Here is a 17,257-nt window from a genome sequence, read left to right on the forward strand (position 1 = left end):
ATACATGGTTTACACAATAAGATTCACAGTGAATCAAGACTAGGGAGAGGTGGATTCTTCCAACTGGAGAAGTCAAGCACAACACCAATTCAAATGCCCAATCGGGGCCAATCACCAAGAACTTCCGTTCTTCCATTTAAACTTGCCATACTCATACCAGGTTTGTGTTGACGGGTAGGGGCCCATAACACCCTACCCTTTATCCCTCTTCTCATCCTGAGAAGAGACTCTACACAGGTTGGAGTCCAACTAAACAAACCTCTCCCAAAATTGGTCACTTCTGCCCTCTCCTAGGGTGAGTAATACCAAAACACCCATGCAAGGAACTCAAAATTGCAAACATAAACAAGAAAGGAAAACAACCAAAAGAAACAAGGTTTACAAATCTTCCCAACATACCCACAACCATACAACAATAAAACAACAACAAGGTAACAATAACATGAAACAAAACACAAAAACTGAATAAGGGAGATGGGAGTTTCCTACCTTCTCAAGGAGGTAATGGCAATGAACAAATTTGAGTAGAGTATCCCTCCTTCCTTCAAGCTTCAAGAAATCTTCTCTAAATGTAGAGATTGGGTAACCCCCCAACCACTAGACCAAGGAAGGCCTCTAAATAAGCCTCCAACTCCACCACCCAAAAGGAGCAATAACTATTTCCACCCACTAGCCACACTAGAAACTCCTAACTCAACCTACACCTTGGTTAAACCCTAAAAGGAGGTGGGGTAAGACAACTCATGACAACCACTTGCAATTTTCGCACAAAGGCAAAAAGGGACTTTTTGAGTGCCCTCAAAAGTCAAAGCTAGGGTCTTAGGGGTTGGAAAAGACCCCTAACCCATACCCATACCCTTAGGTTAGAATAAAAACATGTTTTAAAGCCTTAGGGAAGAGGTTAGAGTCAAATAAAAATCTAGAGATAAAATAGGCTATCTAACAACTCTAACTTGCAATCTAGCACTAAATCGAATTAGGGATGACTAACCCTCATTAAGAATCTAATAGAAAATTGACACTAACTTGAAACCAAAGGTTAAACAATTAACCCTAACTAGCATACCAAAGCACATAACATTTTACGAGTGTCAAGCGACACTGAAAGAACATAATTACGAACAATAGGGTTTCCAAATTTTAGCACATGGAGATCAGTTTTGTTCCTCCATAGGGTTTCTTGGCTAAATATCTGCACACTCATTGCACACATCAGTAGTCCCGAAAATCACATGTACATATATACGTATCAAAAATTTACATAATTTGAAACATACATAAAATAGGGTTTTCTTGCATCCTACTTATATCCTTAATCATAAAGATTCCAACTCAATGTGTTAATCCCACATTTTACTGATTTCATCAACATACATATACATGAGCATTAAATGACAATCATCAAATATATCTGGAAATAACATCACACAACATGAAATAATAAAATATGTTCTAAGCATCAGATAATGTCTCGACATCTCGAGTCGCGGATAACAAAATAAGAGTAATGTATCACTATGCTATGATGGGTCAGGGGTGAGGCTTCACACAATGCTTGAGATAAGAAAAGCCATAGCAGTCCATGAGTAGACATCTTTTTCAGGCATTTTATCAAACTAATAGTATGAAGGCTCTATTCTACCACATTTAGCATACATACCTATTGTTTGCATTTGGGGGAACATTTCAAATGTCTCTTGTCCATGCCTATGTTTATAGTAAGTTACCACCATTGTAGTCCATGAGAAAACATCTAGTTCGGACATTATGTCAAATACTTTGTACAAGCATCCTCCAAAAGCCCATACTTTGTATACAATTTGATGATAGTATTTTGCTAAAGATGGAAAATTTGAATATCATCCCATCCATATGATTGTGGACTAATTTCCCAGTTGGAAAGGATTTTTTTCCAATGGAGAGATGCAATAGAGATGCATATGTTGAAGGGTTTAAGTAGTTGTTCATGCCATGCAAAATTTGCAGAGCGTCCATCAGTCTTCCCTCTTTTCATAGCACATCATAATCTATGGAAAAGTTGTTTTTATTGTTGCTTCCCCCAATAATATTTTAAAAACTCTTCTTCTCATTATTATATGGTGAATCCATATATAAATATGTATAGAAACAACAAACAACCCGAATTATATGATCCCATAACCTAAGTAGATAAAACCATAAACTGGAATGTACAAGTTTCACTTCCTTCCCCTTTTTCCATGGAGAATTTTATCCATCCCTTCCCTAATAGAATATTTACCTAGTCAAACAATCTTAACATAATTTATATTCTAAATATTATTAAAGTGTTCAATGTGTGACTACAATTTGTTAAGATCGATATATATCGATAATATGAATTGATCTTCTATATTATATAAATAACCGCTCCAATCTCAATAGATATAATTTTCAATAGATAGTGAATTCATTATCCTCAATGATACACGTATGAACTACAATCATAATGCCCTCTACTATATATGTATGAACACTAATCATAGGATCCTTTGTGGTATAAGCATAAACTTTGATCATGATATCCTTACGTTTCATAGGTGAAAAATACAATATCTCCACAAAATCTATACTCTAGATTGACATAATTTATAGTCTACATTGCCTTGGAGGCATTACACATAATGAAATTATTCTATTATCAAGGTGCTTAGGCAAAATGCTTGGGTCTAGAACCAGGAAGTTGTGCATAATGGTGAACTATTCACTTGTCTCTATAAATCCTTTGTGTAGTTGGGAGGACACTACTTGGAAAATTTAAGCCTTACCAGGAACCTTGCAATAGGATGATTAAATGCATTAAGTAGGAGCACTGAGGAAAATTTTATTTGGGAGCCTATATATAATACTCTATTAGGAGACAACTATGTAATGACCTTTTTTTCTCTATGATTGATATTGGGAGCCACCACTATGGTAGTATCTTGTCAAAAAAAGGTAAAATATCTTGGTCAACATCTAGCTGATTAGTGCAACAAAAAATATCATTTTGTTGGAAGCTCCCAAAGAAACTAAGGAAAAATAGAGCATAATAGATTAATACTAAGAGTTGAATATTATTTTCCTCAAATGTTGTTGATGACTTATTGATGCAGAGAGGTAGAGGTCCCAACCCATCTCAGTTGGAAACTTCTATTTCTCTAATTTTTTTGTAACAACACCTTAGCAATTTCATCAAGAAGATCACTTCTAGACCCAACCAATCAACTCTTCACATGCTAAGAGCTATTTATGGTCATCCTCCATCTAGGATCCACTATTCTTCACATGCCAACAATCTTCCAACTCTAATCAACATCCTTTATTTTATGATTTCTTGTACTCAATACCCTTCAACATGTATTACCTATCTCACTCTAGATCGTTGACTTAGATACTTTTTTTCCTATACTTCATCAAAAGGATTACTTCAATGTTTAATTACAATTTGTTAAAATCAATATATATTAATAATATTAACTGGTCTTCTACAAATATAAATAATCAATGCAATCTCAATAGATATACTTTTCAATACACAATGACTTCAACATCCTCTATGATACATGTATGAACTACAATCATAATACCCTTTGTAATATATGTATGAACAAAAATCATAGGATCCTCTACAGTATAAGCATAAATATGATCAATATCCTTACATGTCTTCAATGAAAAACATAATATCTCTACAAAATCTATAGTCTACATTGACATTATTTATTGTCTATATTGATATGGGGACATTACACATAATGCCAAAGAATGTATTATCAATGTGCTTAGGCAAAATGCTTGTGTCCAGAACCAAGAACTTGTGCATGATGGTGAACTATTTGCTTCTCTCTATAAACCTTTACCCAGTGGGAGGACACTACTTGGAAAATTTAAGCCTTACTAGGAACCTTGCAATAGGATGATTGGATGTATTAAGTAGGAACACTCAAGAAAATTCTTTGTGGGATCCTATCTAAAATGCTCTACCAAGAGACAACTATGAAATGACCCTTTTTATCTTTATGATTGATATAGGGAGCTACCCCCTGTGGTAGCAATTCATAAAAAAAGAAGTAAATTCTCTTGGTCAACATCTAGCTAATTGGTGCAACCAAAAAATCATTTTGTTGGAAGCTCCAAAAGAAACTAAGGAAAAAAAGAGAGTAATAAATTAATATTAATAGTTTAATATATCTACCCTCAAATGTTGTCAATGAATTTTGATGTAAAGAGGTAGAGGTCCCAACCCATCTTAGTAGGAAACTTCTATTTTCCTAATTTATTTTGTAACAAGACCTTAGCAATTTCATCAAAAGGATCACTTCTAGACCCAGCCAATCAACTCTTTACATGTTAAGACCTATTGTTGGTCATCCTCCATATAGGATCCAGTATTCTCCACATGTCAAAAATCTTTCAACTTTGATCAATATCCTCTATTTTCTAATTTCTTGTACCCAATACCCTTCAACATGTCTTACCTATCCCACTCTAGACCACTAACTTGGACACTTTGTTTCTAATACTTCATCAAAAGGATCGCTTCAAGGTCTGATTACAATTTGTTAAGATTAATATATATTGATAATATTTATTAATCTTCTACAAATATAAATGGTTAGTACAATCTTAATAGATATACTTTCAATTGATAGTGACTTCAATATCCTCTATGATACATGTATGAACAACAATCATAGGATCCTTTGTGATATAAGCATAAACTAAAATCATGATATCCTTATGTGTCTTTAGTGGAAAATACAATATCTCCACAAAATCTATTATCTCGATTGACATAATTTATAATCTTCATTGAAATGTGGACATTACACATAATGCCAAAAAACCTATTATGTAGTAGAAATAATAGTCCACCAAGATAACTTGGGGGGGGGGGGGGAATGAATCAATTATCCAATAATTAAAACATTTATCAACCTTAAACAATCTTATCCATTCAACCAAAGTAAGAAGCAACCATAACAAGATGCACATAGACAATTACACTAGATATGTTAACTAGGGAAACCTTGATCAGAGGGAAACCCCCTATGGGAATGATGCCCACAAGATGATGTACTAATATAAATATTTCTTGTTAGAGGATGGACCCTATTAGGAGTCTATTACAACATTTAGTACATATGAGTCCCTTTTAGGAGATTTTGCATCCTTGTTAGAAGATTCCAACCCTATTAGGAGTTATTCCAACCTTGTTAGGAATTGTAGAAGATAGAAGGATCCACTGTCCAAACAGCTTCTGGAACAAGATCACTAAACTCACTATCCAACTAATCTCTCAACTATTCCTCATAGAATAATTTATGTACTAAAATTTAAATTCTTTCCTCTATCCTTTCAATTGGACCAATCACTATTAGACCTTGTAGACAAGGTCACAAACCTCGAATCCAAGTACCAAACTTTGGATCAGACAATAAAACCTCGACAATGGCATTTCCTTCACTTCTGCTCTACTTTTCTTATCTTCACATTCTTCTCTTTGTGTTGCTCATAAGCATTTGCATTCCTCCATACATGATAAAGGAAAATTTCCTTCCTTTATACCGAATCCATAAAATAATTCACTGAGTCAATTTTTACACCTCAATTAATTATTATAGGACCACATTAAGAACATGTTACACTTAGTGATAACATTAATCTTTCCCCTTGCAACTTGAATAACTTTTCATAAGCATAAAATTATGATGAGAAAGCTTAGCCACATCATCACCAACATTTCTTCTTTACATCTTTAACTTCAGCTTCTCAAAATAACGAATCTACTAAGAGATATAACAAGTTTTCCAAAACATGCCTCTATAAACTCTATCTCAAAATAATCTTCACCAAAAATTTCATAACTTCTTCCAGACTTAATATCTTATGCTTCTGAGGTTAGCTATGTATACTGGACACATAGTATAATCTCCATTTAACCTCGATACTAAAAGTAATCAACGATCTATCCATACCAACTTGATCTTTACCATTGTTCTTCTATCAAATACCACAGAAAACTACTATGTTGACATCAATGACAAACACAGTCATGAATGTAACATACCATTATGATAATGATCTAATCATGTTTCTACAATATTCCTCCATAGGAATATCATTAGCATTCATGCTTGCAACAACCTCCCCCTTTGGCATTGATGGAAACATAAATGAAAAACATCTAGTTCAAAGAATACCAACTACAAAAGACGGTTAACCTTTCTTTTCAAATCCTCTTCATCAATCATTCTCCCCCATTGATATACCTTAATGTGCTTTACATCAAACTATTTTTCCATGCCATACTTCTATTTCATGCTCTTTTTTTCATGCTATACTTCTCTCCCATTGACATCAATGACAAAGGTTTCAGCAACCATCAAACTCTGCAACAACTATTTCTAACTAGCTTAAGTGTCCAAAGACACTATTCAAAAAACAACATCCAACAAAAGTCCTAGATGACTCTTTCCATCACAAATACTCTCCCATATAAGAAGCATCAACATGTAGTCCAAACAAATAATAGTGCTCTATTACACTGGACTGATGCATTCTTGAATCATCTACTCTAATGTAGGAAGGTGCATAACCCCTAGCATACCTCGCAAATACTCAAAAGTTTCTTTGGGAAGAAGCTTTGTGAAAATATTTGCAATCTTCTTTTTGGTGTTTACATACTCCAATCTAATTTCCTTTTCTACAACTTTCTCTCTCAATATGTGATACTTAATAGAAATATGCTTGGTCTTAGAATGCAACACTAGATTCTTAGACATATTTACTATGCTTGTGTTGTCACAATGTATGACAATAGTTTCATTGGATTCTATCCTTATATCCTTCAGCATCTGCTTCATCCAAACAACTTGATTACAATTGTTTGTTGTTGCAATACATTTTTCTTCTACTATACTTTGTGAGGTATAGTCTTACTTTTTTCTTAGCCAAGAAACCACTCTTCCTCCAAGAAAGAAGGCTCCACCACTGGTGCTCTTTCTGTCATCCATACTGCCTGCCCAATCAACATCAGTATAAGCATATAGAGTAAAATCATTAGATATATCATACCACTATCTGAACTCTAGTGTTCCTTTCATGTATCTAAATATCCTTTTGATTGCTACATAATGTACTTCTCTACGATTAGCTTGGAATCTTGCAACAATTCCAACTGCATTTGCCATATCCAGCCTTGTGTGAGTCAGATATTGTAATCCTCCAATCATAGATTCATACTTCTTTTGCTCAATAGTAGGTGTCTCATCCTTTGTAGATAACTTGTGTCTAATTACCATAGGTGTTACAAAGGGTTTACATGTATCCAAACCAAACCTTTTCAATAAATCTTTCAAATACTTAGTCTAATAAATAAAGATTCCTTCTTTGTCCTGCATAATATGTAATCCTAGAAAATATTTCATTTCTCCTATCATGATCATTTCAAATTCCTTCTTCATTTCTTCTGCAAACTTGTCACTTTCATCATCATTTCCTCCAAATATGATATCATCAACAAATATTACCAAAATCATTAATCCATCATCAATTTCTTTCCAATAGAGATTACTATCTGCCATACCTTTGTTATATCCAAGCTTTGTCAAATTCTTGTCCAACCTTGCATACCAAGTTTTGGGTGCTTGATTCAAGCCATACAATGCTTTCTTCAATCTACATACTATGTCTTTGTCATCTATTAAAGGACAACCTTTAGGTTGTTCTATGTATACCTCTTCTTCAAGTTCTCCATTTAGAAATATTGACTTGACATCCATCTGATATACTTTGAATTTCTTATATGCTGCATATGCTAAGAATAACCTTATTGCTTCTATTCTTTCCACAGGAGCATAGGTTTCATCATACTCCATTCCTTCTTGCTATGAGTAACCTTTACATACTAGCCTTTCTTTGTTCCTTACCACTTCACCTTGTTCATTCATCTTGTTTCTGATTACCCATTTAGTTCCTATCACATTCTTGTATGTCATTCTGGGGACCAATTCCCATGTCTCATTCTTTTCTATCTGATCCAATTCCTCTTTCATAGCTTGCTTCCAATAGTCATCTTTACATGCTTCATCTACATTCTTAGGTTCAACTTGAGATATCAAACATAGTTCTTCATTAATTTCTCTTCTTGTCATCAAACCTTTATCTCTGCTTCTAATGATCTACTCGAGTGGATGATTCATTGTCATATTCTTACCTAAAGTAGGAGTTGTTATCTCAAATCTTAGTTCTATTGAAGGTTCTAAGCTTTGTTCCTATCTTAGCTCTCCTTCATTCTGTAAATAATTGTTAGTCTCAAAGAATACTTCATCATTCCTTGGTTTAGTAACAACATCATGATCTAAATTGTAATTAACTACTCTTTCTTGTACCCTAAATTTCTCATCAACTCTTACATTTTCACTTTCTATAATAGTCTTAGTTCTCAAATTATAACATCTATAAATCTTTCTTTTCAATGAATAACCAAGAAATATATCTTCATAACTTCTAACATCAAACCTACCAATATCATCATCTCTTTTGATCTAACATTTACTACCAAAAAATTTGAAATACTTAACTGTAGGTGACTGACCAAACCATAGTTCATAAGGGGTCTTGTTTGTGTCTTTCATAACTTGCACTTTATTCATAGTGTAGACTATTGTATTCACAAATTCTCTCCAAATCATCCTTGAAATATCATTGTTAGCTAACATAGCTCTTGCTACTTCTATTACTGACCTGTTTCTTCTCTCTACTATACCATTTTGTTTAGGGGTTCTCGGAGCTGATAGCTATCTTGAACTTATCAAATGCCTCATATTTTTCTTTAAGAAATGTAACCCACATAATTTTGGAAAAGTCATCAACTAAAATCATGAAATACCTTTCACCATAGAATCCTTTAGTCTTTGTAGGACTGATGAGATCTATATGTACAATCTCCAATTTTGTTGTAGTAGTAAACTTCTTGCTAGGAAAAGAAGTTTTGTTATGATTTGCCAAAACACACTCCTTGTAAATTATGTTAGTAAGCTTTATAATCTTAGGAAAATCTCTAACTGAAACATACTACTAGTATTCACAATGTTTTCAAAGTTTATATGACAAAATATCTTATGCAATAACCAACTATCATCAACCTTTGCAACCAAACATGTCATTTCAGTAGGATTCAACTGAAATACATTACCTCTAGATCTAGTTCCTATTCCAATTACCTTTCCCTCTTTGTTTCTGATCATGCATGTCTTTTTTGTGAACTGCAACTGATAACCTTTTTCCACTAGTTGTCCAACACTCAAAAGATTGTGCTTCAAAACATCAACAAAATATACATCCCTAGTGTTAGTTTTACCATCAAGAGTTATAGATTTTAGGACCCTTAGATGCATAATTACCAAATTCATTGCAAGTCCAACATTTAAATATTTTCTTACCATCCTTTTCTCTTCTTACCAAAAGGGCTACTCCTTCAATATCTATGTCCTCATCAAATTTGCTACTACTAGCAAAGTCTCCTCTAGAACTTGTGCTTCTTGATAAACTAGGTTGAATAGTCAAGTCACTGAAAGTTGTTTCTATTCTAGTCAATTCTTCGGACTGTGTAAACGCATTCTCAACTACTTCAAGTCTCTTAAGCAATGTCTCCTTTTTGAATTCTTTGGTACAAGATATCAACAACTGTATCATTTGAACTGCAGACTTAAACGATGGTGTTAAGCTCTTTAATATCTTCCATATAACCTCATCGTCTTCTTTGGTTCCTCCTTGAGATCTAATTCCTATAGTAATTTCTAATATTCTTCCTCCATATGTTGTTATAGATTCATCTTCTATCATTTTAGCATCTTGAAATGTACAAATGCAACTTTGTAGCCTCAATTTCTTAGAATTTTCATCACCTTCAAAACTATTTTCCAAAGCTTTCCAAATCAAATGTCAAGTAACAAGTGACTTTACTTGGTTGTATTCAATTTCAGGAAGTGCAAACCATAGTGCTTCTCTAGCTCTCATGTCACACATGAAAATATCTCTCTCTTCCTTAGTACAAGTTTCCAAATCACTTTTAGCAATGACTATCTTTTTTGATTTTGTCAAAATCCAATATTCTAGACCCATACACAACAGATGTGTCTTCATCTTTTCCTTCCAGCTATCATAATTTGTTTCATCAAACTTCTGACTATCTTTCTTGAACATGTTTGACATGGATCTCCCAAAGTTTTTAAACTTTATCTTCAACTACCTAATGCTCTGATACCAATTTTTAGAAACAATAGTCTACCAAGATAACTAAGGTGGGGGAGTGAATCGGTTATCCAATAATTAAAAAATTTATCAACCTTAAACAATCTTATCTATTCAACCAAAGTAAACATCAACCATAAAAAGATGCACATAGACAATTTCACTAGATATGTTAACTAGGGAAACCCTTAATTAGAGGGAAAACCCCAATGGGAATGATGCCCACAAGATGATGTACTAATATAAATATTCCTTGTTAGAGGATGGAACCTGTTAGGAGTCTATTACAACATTTAGTACATATGAGTCCCTATTAGGAGACTTTGAGTCCTTTTTAGAAGATTACAACCCTGTTAGGAGTTGTACCAACCTGTGAGGAGTTGTAGAAGACAGAAGGACCCACTGTCCAAACAGCTTCTAGAGCAAGACCACTGAACTTAGTATCCAAATGATCTCTCAACTATTTCTTGCAAAATAATTGTACATATTGAACTTTAACTTCTTTCCTCTATTCTATCAACCAGAACAATCACTATCAGACCTTGTAAACAAGGTCGCGAACTTTGGATCCAAGTACCAAACTTCAGATCACACAATAAAATGTTGGCAATGAAGTTTCCTTCGCTTTTTCTATGCTCTGCTTATCTTTGCATTCCTTACTTTGTGTTGCTCACAATCATTTGCATTCCTCCATACATAATAAAGGAAAATGTCCTTCCTTTATACCAAATCCATAAAACAATTCCCTGAGTCAGCTATTACACCTTCTCAATTAACTATTATAGGACCACATTAAGAACACGTTACACTTAGTGATAACATTAATCTTTCGCCTTGCAACTTGAATAACTTTATGTACACATAGCATTATGATGAGTGAGCTTAGCCATGTCATCACCAACATGAATTCTTCACATCTTTAATTTCAGCTTCTCAGAATAACAAATCTACTAAGAGATATAACAAGTTTACCAGAACATGCATCTATAAACTCTATCTCAAAACAGTCTTCACTAAAACTTGCATAAGTTCTTTTAGAATTAATATCTTATGCTTCCAAGGTTAGCTACATATACTAGACACATAGTATAATCCCCCTTTAACCTCGCTACTAAAAGTACTCAACAATCTATCCGTACCAACTTGATCTTTACCGATGTTCTTCTATCAAATACCACAAAAAATTGCTATGGTGACATCAATGACAAACACAGTCATGAATGTAACATATCATCATGATAATGATCTAATCATGTTTCTACAATATTCCTGCATAAGAATATCATCAACATTCATGCTTCCAACATTATCAAGGTGCTTAGGCAAAATGTTTGGGTCCAAAATTAGGAACTTGCCCATGATGGTGAACTATTTGCTTCTGATGTAGTACCCAAGTGCCTATTCATAATAATGCATTCTATAGAAGGAAAAAATAGATAGAAATATAGATACAATAATCATATTTTGAAATTCAAATATCTTCCATTAATCAACCTCCTTCTACATCATTTTTTTCTTCTTAAATAACTAAAAACTCTCTAAATTTGGAAAAATACAAAATTACCTTTTTTGGTAGATTTTAGCAAATCTTCAATTTATCTATTCTTGGTAACCTTTGAAATTAACTCCAAAAATGCTGAAAATAAAATTGGACTTTCCTTGATCTACAACAACTTGACCTGCCAACTAATCTTCGAATTTGGAAATGTCCATTCGAAGTTATTACAAAAAGAAAACTCTAAAAAATAGACAAAGAATATGGCAACTAAGTTTTGGGGGTCTAAATAAAATTTCTAGGACCTGAAAAATAAATTCTTCTAGACAAAATGGAGTAGCACTGAATTGTCAAGCCATCAAACTCCCCCTTATGAAACCACTGTAAAAATTTGAGAGAAAACCCAAGTTTGAGTCAAAAGTTATGACTCCCAAAAGTTGATGCATCAACTTCTCTCTATAAACCCTTTGTCTAGGTGGGAGGATACTAATTGGAAAAGTTAAGCCTTACTAGGAACCTTGCAGTAGGATGATTGGATTTATTAATAATTAAGTAGGAACACTAAGAAAAATTCTTCGTAGGATCCTATATGCAATGCTCTATCAGGAGATAACTATGCAATGACCCTTTTTTCTTTATGATTGATATAGGGAGCTACCCCCTATGGTAGGAGCTCATAAGAAAAAATTAAATTCTCTTGGTCAACATCTAGCTAATTGGCACCAAAAAAAAACATTTTATTGGAACCTCCCAAAGAAACTAAGGAAAAATAGAACATGATAAATTAATACTAAGTTGAATATAGCTGCCCTTAAATGTTGTCGAAGACTTATTGATGCAGATAGGTAGAGGTCCCAACCCATCTTAGTAGGAAACTTATATTTTCCTAATTTATTTTGTAACAACACCTTAGCAATCTCATCAAAAGGATCACTTCTAGACCCAACCAATCAACTCTTCACATGCTAATACCTATTGATGGTCATCCTCCATGTAGGATCCACTATTCTCCACATGTCAACAACCACCCAACTCTTATTGACATCCTCTATTTTATGATTGCTTATACTCAATACCCTTCAACATGTCTTACTTATCCCACTGTAGACCGATGACTTGCACACATCCTTTCATATCCTCCTCGTAGCCTTCATGGCAACTCCTTTGCTTCAATTTGGTGGACAAAGACTATACAGTTAAACTACCATAGTCAACTTCTCTACAACTAGTCACAATCACTTCTATGGACTGAAATAAATTTAACCAATGATTATTGTTTGGTTTTTAAATGAATCATGTTAAAGAAATATTTTTTCAAACATATTGTCTCAAACATGTTATGGTTTAACTATCATGAATAGCTCACACAACCATCAATTTATGGCAAAATGAAAATACTACTTAGCATTCCATATGTATGACCTATTGGTTTGTCATTAAAATTTATTAATAGTCAAGTGACAACATGATACTTGCAAATGTTATCAAAATTCTCATGCAAGCAAACACTATATAAATGTCAAACCATGACTAGTCAGGCTTATGAGAGCAATATAAAGAACAAAAAGGGAAAGATTTTCTTTAGAATAGCTTGAATTTTCATTTTAAAAATAGTGTAACAAGAGAAAAGAAAAGAAATTATTTCATGAAGATAAGTCCCCGCTCTTGTATAAATAGAAATTGAATGTGTACCTTGCGTGGTAAAGCCAGAATTAAGAGTTTCTATAAATGCACAGTTCTAGTTTGAAGGTAAAGATTCTAGCATTGATAGAATAAAACCTTTGTTATAAATGTGGTGTTTAGAAATCTTTGAGCTTCTCATGTAGTATTAGTTGAATAAACTACTCAAATATTAGTTTTGCACGAGAAACTCAACAATATGTGACATATCATATAGAATAGTTAGTCTAAATGTAGACACCAAGATGATTGACAAAAAAGAGGATCAATACACTATGTAAAACAAATGGAAACCTAAATACTTGAGACTAATTCAAACCTTACCCAGAAATATGAATTGTGGGAAGTCTCTCTAGGAAAATGGGTTGACTTTCCTTTTCAACAAGCTTAATTAGAGTTTATAGATCCAAGTGCTTCAGTAGTTGTGATGCAACAACCATCTATAGATCCCAATGGAGTTGGGCATAAACTTATTGTTAATGCCTTTGTTTGTTTTGTATTAGTGTTGTATTTTGATAAATGTAGAATAGAAGCCTTGTATTCCCCCGCAACCAAATATACCAACCAAGTTCAAAAGCAAAATCAATGACATCATTATGTATTGTGAAAGTTTGGCATGAAATTGTGTACCTATCTTGTACAAGATTTCATACATTTGAATCTAGTTAAAAAATGAAGTGTGTTGCATATTAATTTTAGACATCATGTTTCATTGCAATAGTTAACAAGGGTCACTACTTATCACTATTTTGCTTGAATGAGGTGTAAAATCAATACTGTGCTACATATTGTACAAAATTTTGCCTCTTTTGATTGATTGGTACCACACTTTGACATGTGTGTGGGAATTGGGAATACATTTGCAGAGGAGTTGGCAGTAGTTTTCATCAGTTTCAAGTGCACAACATTCTATATTAGGAATACCTCAGGTATTTCCTACCTTAGTTTATGGAATTTGATTTATTTTCCTTACAATTTATTTGTGATTTAGTTCTACAAAACTTTACAAATGGACTAAAATTGGACATGTACAGTTACATTGGTTCACTCCTCATTATTTGTCAAGAAAATGGAAGAAAAAAGTCATCCAAGAAAATGATTACATACAATGATAGATGTCGAGAACTACGAACTAGTCTCTAGAAATGTACAAGGGATAATCGACATTATACAAGAAAATAATAACTTATTCATAATAAGCCAATTTGGGTACACTATAGGAGATTATCTTTTTTATTCTCTCCAACTATTGTTACATATGTGGTACATTTCTTTGCAATCATGCAAGGGGACCATTAACCATTTCATAGAATCTCTCAACATAAATGATCCTAAAGCCTTGTTTTTTCATATATGTGAACTACATCCTGACACTTTATATGGATTGCATGGATTTAGTGATGTTGATACGTATCTATGACATATGACAGTCTCTTTAGCTTCGAGAACAAAGAATAATGACTCTGGCCTTTGGGGAGACATATTCTGTATCAAATGGCTAAAAAATGAAATATATATTTGGTGTTGGACTAGGAAAAGAAAGTACTTACATTTCAATAAACATTTACAAACCACTGCATACTCTTACATTGATTTTTTTATGGATTCAATTGTGTTAAGATTTTTACCATCAAAGTTTCGAATCACACTACGTGATCCATCATCAGGATGAAAGAGAGCAAGAGATGCAAAACAGAATGGATCACACTACATACTCTATCTTGTTTCATGATGAAAATCCTCTCCATGTCCATTTTGAACCACTTGTATCGAAAAAAAATAATAAAAAAATTGGCGTATACTTGCCTTGTCCAAATGCTCAAGAATGATTCACAAAATATTAGTCCGAAAGATGCAATGCCCAATTTATATCAAAAAAACATTATCAATATCTAAATGTAGTGATAGCCTTTTACATAGTATTTCTATTTTAAAAAACAATGAATATTATAGAGAAAGTCTTCAACGGTACATAACGACAAAGCAGCAATAACTTGCCCTCACACGTCTCAACAATGGTTCACTTGTTCACTTTTTAAAATTGATTTCTTTTAATTATTAGTTTGAAGAGTTTTAATTGTTTCCTTTAAAGTAATTTTTTATAAATTAGCATTACATTCAATCTACTATTTTCACCTCATATAATCTTAAAATGCATATAATCATGCTTCTTATTTTTACATAATTTAATCTTTAAAAAAACTTGGACTTTTATTTCTTATCTACTCAATCATAATCATCCCTCAAAGACTTATTAAAGAAGATGTCTTAAACTTTTCTCTCAATTTTACATATCACAATAATGAAATTTTCATAGTATGAAATACAAAAACTTAATTTTATTAAGCCGATAGACTTATTTGGGAGCTTTGCTCCCAAATTTTAGTTTTGTGTCGATTTTTTAATTTTTCCATTGATTTTTGACATGAGTTTAAAACCCATTCTTAAATATTTCTAAAAAAGAATTGTTTTTTTATGATACTTTCCTTTTAGCATTGTAATTTATCTCATTTTAAAAACTTTCTTAAATTTCAAATAGATGATGTAGATTTTTCTAAAAACATTGTAAAATAGAAACTCTACTAAAAAGGAATTTTCATCATAACAAATAAATATATATGAAATGTAAAATATGTAAAAAATTTCTATCTTATCAATATTATTTTTTGAGTAACTTTAAATATAAAAGTTTAATATTAAAATTAGATTTAACATATAATATGATAGAGTTATTTAAATGTAATAAAGTATACACCATATAATTAAAATTTTGATCTGAATGCAATTTTATTTCAAAAAAATTATTTTCCTTAGAATGAATTTGTTACATAAGTAAATATATATGAAATATAAAATATGTTTTTTCAATTTTAAATATAAACTTTTAATAATAAAAAAGTAGATTTAACATTAAATATGATAAAGTTATTTAAATGTAATATGGAATAAATCATATAATAATGTTAGGTTAATCATATATATATATATAATATGCTCCTTTTCAATTAGTTTAATTTTGAAATTTGATTTTTTTTTTAAATGAATTTGTTATTTTTGACAATCGATTTTCTATATAAATTCATTTAAAGACTAATCTTTAAAAGTTCTGGTGATTTTTTTTTCTAAAATAATTTTCATAATTTCTTTTACATGTCACAACTTATGGACGAATCAATCAAAATAGATTCAAGATCTGTTATTTGAGCAGTTTGTTAAGCAAATATATATCTTCACAGTAGTTAAAATCTTCTGTGAAAAAGTAGAATAAATGGGCTAAAAAATGCAGGCATATGAAATAGCATTGAAAGAAAAAGAAATAAGGAATGTAAAATAGTGCTGAAACAAATGTCATTATCAATCTGTAGTTGATATTTATTTGTTTCAATATCAATCTGTAGTTGATATTTACGCACTTGAAAAAATGTAACGTTCAAATGTCAGAAGTGGGATTTGAACCCACGCCCTCGTTAGATGACCAGAACTTGAGTCTGGCGCCTTAGACCACTCGGCCATCCTGACATTGGTTGTGATGTGCAAAGCTTAACCTTATTTATTTATAATAGTCTAATGGCAAAAACAACAAGCTTTTGCTGATTTTCTTTTTTTGTTTTAAGCTCATTGAACAAGGTTGTCCGTATGTATGGATAAGTGTAAGTTGGCAAGGTTATAACACAATTTTATTCTTGTTTGTCTTTATTACGAGTTATTAGAGTTTAGATTATAGATGTAGAATAGGCTAAGACAATTTTGAATATTTGGGTTAGGCAAGAGGTCTACAACACTATGGTAATTTGTAAGTTTCTCATGTGGAGGTCTTGGGTTCAG

General features: G+C 32.3%; 1 non-coding gene across 1 annotated transcript; it reads right to left on the reverse strand.

Moving 5' to 3' along the window:
* Positions 1 to 16,867: 16,867 nt before the first annotated feature.
* Positions 16,868 to 16,951, reverse strand: TRNAL-CAA (transfer RNA leucine (anticodon CAA)). Its single transcript has one exon. It is a non-coding gene; the product is annotated as a tRNA-Leu (tRNA).
* Positions 16,952 to 17,257: the final 306 nt, after the last annotated feature.

Source organism: Cupressus sempervirens, chromosome 5 (assembly GCF_028749045.1).
Source record: "Cupressus sempervirens isolate cs-2001-9-10 chromosome 5, ASM2874904v1, whole genome shotgun sequence".
NCBI classification, from domain to species: Eukaryota; Viridiplantae; Streptophyta; class Pinopsida; order Cupressales; family Cupressaceae; genus Cupressus; species Cupressus sempervirens.